The sequence below is a fragment of the Zonotrichia leucophrys genome, chromosome 9, assembly GCF_028769735.1.
Source record: "Zonotrichia leucophrys gambelii isolate GWCS_2022_RI chromosome 9, RI_Zleu_2.0, whole genome shotgun sequence".
Lineage (NCBI taxonomy): Eukaryota > Metazoa > Chordata > Aves > Passeriformes > Passerellidae > Zonotrichia > Zonotrichia leucophrys.
This window is the reverse complement of record NC_088179.1, coordinates 17,705,925-17,712,678: the sequence shown is the minus strand read 5'-3', so window position 1 is coordinate 17,712,678 and position 6,754 is coordinate 17,705,925.

Sequence of the window (6,754 nt, the reverse complement as noted above, 5' to 3'; positions counted from 1 at the left end):
ACTCAAGGAGTGAAAGAGGCAGGCGAGATAATAAAGGGACCCAACATAGCCAGCAGGAAAGTTCCCCATGTGCTACTTTGAGTGGCCTTCAAGGGGGTAAAAAGAGGAGAGGTAGGAGGGGGCAAAGCAGTCATGCCCTCCTCTCCCTAAAAAGAACGAAAAAGAAAGGAAAAGAATCCAAGTTGCTTCTGCAGAAGCTGCCTAGCGACACACAACTAATTACTACGACCGGTCCCCCTGTTTGCAGATCTTGTTATCAGTAAAAATAATAATAAAATGAGCCCTAGCAGTCTGGATATCTGCAATTACAGTGTGAATTGCATGAGAGGATTATATGAAGTGCTCTTGGCGTGGAGGGTGGGGGACCAAGGCGCTTCAACTTGAGAGCAGAAAGCAGCTGCTTTGGGGCTTTGCACCTGCTGCTCACCAGGCTGTTTTCACCTCTAGACGAAAACAGGCTTCTCTCTCCTCCTCTGTCTCCTTTCTTTTCACACAGCGCACAAATGTAAAAACACAGAAGGATTTTTATTTGAAAAAGAAAAAAAAAAGAAAAAGGAGGAGAAAAAAAATGGACAGAAAGTGAAATTGTCTTCTTAAAGAAGTTTCTCTGAAGCAACATGAGGGGCGTCTTAGGGCAGCCAAGGGGAATCTGAAGATGGAGTGTGGGGCCAAAGAAACAGGCAAGCGGCTCCATTTTAATGCAGAGGCAGCAGACAGAGTGCGATCTGAGATTGGCAAAGTTTCAATGTAAATCCAGGGGGCAAGGGGGATGGGGCTGGGATGAGAAGAAAGGACTCTTTTACTGTTTCATGCTTCTAAGTCCTGCCGATCAGCATAAGCTCAGCTCGACATTCTGGGAATAGCAATGAGGCACACACAACAATCAAAACACCCTAAATCTGTTTGATGATTCAGACACTTCGTGCATCTGCACCGACAAAATGGGACTTCAATTAAATAACTTGCAGATTTCCACAGAGGGGGGAAAAAGTCGGGGGAACATGAGGATTTTTAATTAGTAACTCTGAATACAAGCCGTTTTTTTAATTAGGTGTTTGCACTACCACTTTATTCTTAAAGGGAGATTTGTAAGCGCGTGGGATTGTTGTGAAAGAAGATCCTGGACAGTTTGTTCCTAACATTTTGTTGCAACCTGCATTTGCTCCTAAACAGCTTTTCTTTAGCAAAGGAAACTCAGCTACAACTCCAAGCAAGTTGTTCAAATGAAGGCTGAGATTTTTTTTGGAAGTTTTAAGTGTATACACACGTCCATAAATACATAGAAGTGTATATGTAGTGCCCAGAGTAGGTTTCAAGGCCCTGCAAGAGTTTTCGTGTGTTTCTGTGTTTCAGATTACTGTCTGTGACTAATCTAGTTAAATTTATATATATATATAATATATAACTGTACTCTAGGCATTATATACATAACTGCACAGTACACAGGGTTTAAACAGAGGTAGCAGAAGTTTGTCACAGAGTTGAATGAAATTCCCATATGATTTCACTGCTCTGCAGCCACCACTTTTAGAACAAACCACTAATGATTGCAAGCTTCAGAGTCTGAAAAATGATGGGTGAAATCCCAGACCCTTTGAAGTCATTGAGTGCTTTTCATTCACTATTGGGGTCAGGATTCATGCTCAAAATCTCTCGAGTGTGTGCTGGCGTGGCACAGTGATGTACAGGTCTCTCATATGCACAGGCACCGTGAACCTGCAAAATCTGCTGTGAAAAGGCATCCTCCCTGTGGCAGGCCGTGGGTTTTGGAGCCTTAGAAGACACATTTGATCTTTTTTAGTAGACAAACCACTGAGGACACTAGAATGAGGACACTTCTGTGGTGATTTTAAAAATGTGGCCAAAGAGGAAACTGAGGAATTAACATATTTTTGCATCTTTATCTCTCAGTTCTTGGACTTTTTTTATTTTTTATTTTGATAAAGCATTTACAGTGATGTGGAAGAGATTAAAAGTTAGATTTCTCAATACCCACCCGACTCTCCCCCTCCTTTTCCTAACGGGTACAGCAAGATCATATAAAGAGGGACCATGATCATTTATCCAAATGCAAACAAACCTAAGTATGAGGATTTACCACAGCCTGACTTTCTTTTTTTTAAAAATTTATTTCATGTGTTAATACAAAGACTATTTAGCAGAAGTAGAATGCCAGGATTTGCATATGAATAGATACCTAAAGATCAACGAGATCAACTCATTAGGGCCTGAACATCTAAACATACTAAAGTCAAAGAGGCCAGAGCTCAAGAGCCTAGCTGCCGAGATTCCCAGTGACTAATCCAAGCAAAGCTGATAGTTTTAAACTTATTAGTATTTTTTCCTGCCTTAACAAAAAAAAAAAAATCCTTTACCTGAAATCAAAGCTCAGTCCAAGGAAAATAGCCTTGTGATTGTGTTTGGGACTTAATTTCTTCCTTTGCCACAAGCTTTCTCCATGGCATTGGGCAAGTCATTTCGGGAGGGATTCAGCTGACCCAGCAGTATCTGTCTTGAAGGGAGGGAATTTAACTACCTCATCATCCGGGCTCCCTTCTCAGTCAACGTAAAAAAAAGGCACTTTCCAAAGGGCTGTTCATTTTTGCTGTAGTGTCCCTCCTAAGACAGTGTCTAAATCTCTGGCTGCAGGTGCTTATCTCGTCCTCTTGCCTATGCCAAGAGTGTCTCAGAGTAGTTCAGACTGAAATGAGTATGGAGTCTGATGTGCCTCAGTTCATCATCTGTAAAATGGGATTAAGTGATTAATGCTACCTCTGTATCTCATGGGTGAGTTAGGAAGTGGAATATATTATAAACCACAAGATGTTCAGATATTAAAATAGTGAGAGTGATATGAGTGCCATAAAAAGATAAGGTCCTGATCCAGTATCTGTGGCAACCAAGGGAATCTCTCCTCTGGCCTTTTGTGGGTATTAGATCAATCAATCCCCAGTGACATTATCCATTCACTGCAGAGTAAGTGAAGGTATGGCCAGAATTTTTCCACCGGCAGAGAAGGGAGAGGGTATGGGAAAGCCCTGACCTTACTCTATGCTTGAATAGTAGGAAGAGGGAAAGCACAAACAGGCTTTCAAAGCTGCCTACAGGATTTGGACACATCAGCTTATTAATGTTAGCGGAAATTGGGCATCCACATCTCTGGAAATTTCAGCCTCTGCATTTACAACACAAAAAGAGCCCAACCACAGAGGAGATATTTCCCTAATCTTGGCACCACGGCAGATTTTTGTTTGCGCTTCCTTGGATTAGACCTTTAGCAAACGACAGTGCTCGGATGTTGCAGGAAGGCTGCATTTTCTCCTCACTCGCTCCAAGGTGTAGCAGGCAGTGTCAGGGCAGCATATTCTCATGGCTAGACCCTGAGCCTGTCATTAAATCTGTCTTTTGACCTTGGGCAAGTCACTTAACCTCAGTTTCCTCTGACTGTAAAATGTAGATAAAATATTCCCTGCCTCACGGCAGTGTTGGGAAGATTAACAGTTAGACATTGTTCTGAGAACCTTGAATAAGAGCTGTGAGTGCATGCAGAGCACTGTTTCTATTGGATACTGCTTTCTCTTTCTACATACAGAAGGGCTGACTTTTAAACTGGCAAGAAGCCCAGGCCCGTGACTAGTGGTGTGCCCCCTTTGAATGCACAATAACTACAGTTGCATGCACAAATTGGGTATCCGTGCATGGAAACTGGACACACAGTTGTTTACAGAACAGAAGAGTTTCTCTCTCGTGCGCCCTTGGAAAACTCAAGGACTCCATTTATTAAATAGAAAAAGCAGTGCCACCACCCGTGCAATATCAAACAGTTTCTAGGCAGCATTTTCAGCAGGTTAATAAGGTATAATATCATTCCCTCCAGAGACTGTAAGGTGGGCACTTTACGTTGACCTGAGTTAAAATTTCACACTCATTTTACAACTCTTGCAGACTGTCTTGGTTTAGAAGTGCCAGGCGAGACGTTTTGGGGAAGTTGAGAAGGGAAAAGATTTGCAGGTATTTTGTTTGATGTGTGTAAATCAGGGCTGAAATAAATGGCATAGGTGGAGTTTACCCAGAGATAAATGAGACTTGGCTGAGAATGTGGCACTCTTTATATACAAGCCCATAAACAAACCACAGTCAGGACAGCAGACACGTTGTGTGAAGCCTCAGGAGGGCTGCTTGGCCAGGGTTGGGCTCTGCTGGCCTCACTGAGGAGCCCTGCTCTGTGCTGCTTTGGTGGGGGTGTGCTGCAGAGCTGTGGGGATCCCAGCAGCAGCCAGCTGTGATGGAGGGATGGAGGCTGTGTACTCCCTCTGTGCACAGTCTGGTCTCCAGGTATTTTCCGGAATCAGAACTCCAAGAAGAGAACAAAATAAATCTCATTAATAATGTGGAGGTGAGAGGAGAAGAAAGAGGGAGTGAGGGCAGAGAGTCACTGGCCAGGACAGCATTATTTTTTCTCACTCACAGATCTTTTGCTGCGAAAGCTAAAACCTTCAAGCAGGAATATCTCACATTTCTGTATTCTCCGCTTTCCTTCTGGCTGTCACTGGAGGTATCTAGAAGAGACGGCAGCAAGGTTTTGCAAAGCTTTCCCACGCCATACAGCTTCAGGCACCACTTGCTCCAAGAGCAACCCACTTGCAGGCACCTTCCCATGCCCCAGGCCCGGTCTGTGCTGTGGCCCTGCTAGCAGCAGGAGTCAGTGTTCCTCTCACACCTCAACACACTGAAAGGAGACGATATTCTGGGATGGCATCAGGCCTTGTTGCCTTATTTATGGTGAAGGAGCCGGCTGCATAGGCCTCTCTTCAGGGTGGGTGAGCAGCATCAGCTTAGGATGTCCCCATCACTACAGCTTATCTGCTTTAAGCAGTAATACACTAATTTACTACTGTGGTAGGAATGATTGAAATCTTTAGACATAATGGAGGAAGTTTAATAGGGTCTACTGAGAAACCCAGGTGTTTAGATCAGCTTAAAAATAATAACCTTGTCCCCTGCTGAGCACTTTCTTTTCACAATAAGCTCAGCTTTTATTCTTAACCATAAAGACTACCTCAGACAGGAAATTATTCACGTGATTGGTCTTTACAAGTAGCGGAGGGTTTAAACTCGGGGCTGGAGAGGTCATTAGTGGACAGCCATGTGATTAACCTTTGCTTGCCCGTTTCTTTTCACACTTTGTTAACAGCTCCCATTATTGCCCTTCTGTGTCTCAAGGAAGTAGTTTATTGACAGTATTAAAAATACATAGCTACAAATTCCAAAGAGCCTATCCTTGTGTAAAACCTCCAGTAATTTCTAGCCAGATCATACACATTGGGCAGAGCCCCTCAATTTCTGGCCAAAGGGGATCCAGAAATAAATTTGCCCATTAACACGGGATCTGAGTTAACATGTTTGTTTTACCCATTGCAGGACCTGTTCCTGGGCCTGTCTCAGAAAGTTTTATACAGCAAAAAAGCTAAGGTTTAGTTACACAGTCCCATTAGTACTTGTCTTAACATATCACAGCTTAATAGGACTCAAAGCAGACACTGAGTATCTTTGAGGAGAAATGGGCATCCAAAGGACTTTGAAACCTTGATCAAAATGATGAGGTCTTTCAGAGCTGTGGTTTGATTTTGAGATGATCCATCTGCAATTTACTTGTTTTCAAGCCAAAGGAGCAGCTTTGAGTTTCTGTTCTGGCTGTGCTGGCTGTGCCCAGGAGCTCTCTGAGACACACACCCACAGGGGCTCGTGCACGGGGGGATCTCTTCCCACAGCCAAAGAAACCAAATAGAAGCAACGCCAAGGCAAAAGCAAAATGTCATGAAAAAGGAACAGAATTTCTGTGAATAAAATACCGAGCAGCATCAGTTTTGCACCAGTCTGGACTTTGTGAGTGTCTTGCATAAAATTAATAGTGAAGATGGCAACAACAAAATATTGCAGCAAAGGCTAGGGGCAGGGGAGAAGGGTGCCTCTTTTACTTATTTATTTTGCATTGTTGTTGCAGGGTAAGTTCAAGAGGGAGGTGAAAGGGGGGAGGCGTTCAATGGGGGCTTTTCCAAAGCAAAAGGGTCTTTTGGACAGAAAGAGAGTGTCAAGGCATTTTGACAGAAAGTGGCTGAATGTGTCTTTTCTAGTTAACTTCTGTGAACTGCTGGGCATTTCCGCACACAAAGGGGCACTTTCTTGGCAGCTGAGGAGCGAGGGCAGAAGTCAGAGAGGGCAAATGAGGAAGAAAAAGGAGAACATCAGTTTATGAACACAAAACTTACAGTAGAATTTCTTTTTTTAAGTAGAACATGTACACTGAAGAAAGCCTCTGGGCAGGCATAACTTCCTCAGCTGGCGTTTATTTGGCAGAAAACCCAAGCCTCAGTGAATTTAACTGCGCTTCAGGAAGCATCCACCCTCAATATCACTCAGCCTGTGCTCAACCCAGCAGGGTGCTGGGCCCCTTCAGCTCCTCTGGAAGCTGCTCAGTGTTGTGGTGCTCAGCACCTTGCAGGGCTGAGGCTGGAGCTCAGGATGGCTGTGAAGCACAGAGGACAAAATTCTGAGATGTGTCAGTGATCCTAGAGGCAGCTCTGGTGCCAGTGGCCCTGGTGTATACATAATTTCTGACATCTAACCAGATAATCTAATGGTGGCTCAGATAGCTCTGCACTACATTACATGTTAGGTATGTCCTAAGATTTCAGCACTTCTCCCTCAGTTATTCTATTCAGACTTTGGGGTTTTATATTGAATGGGGAAATTA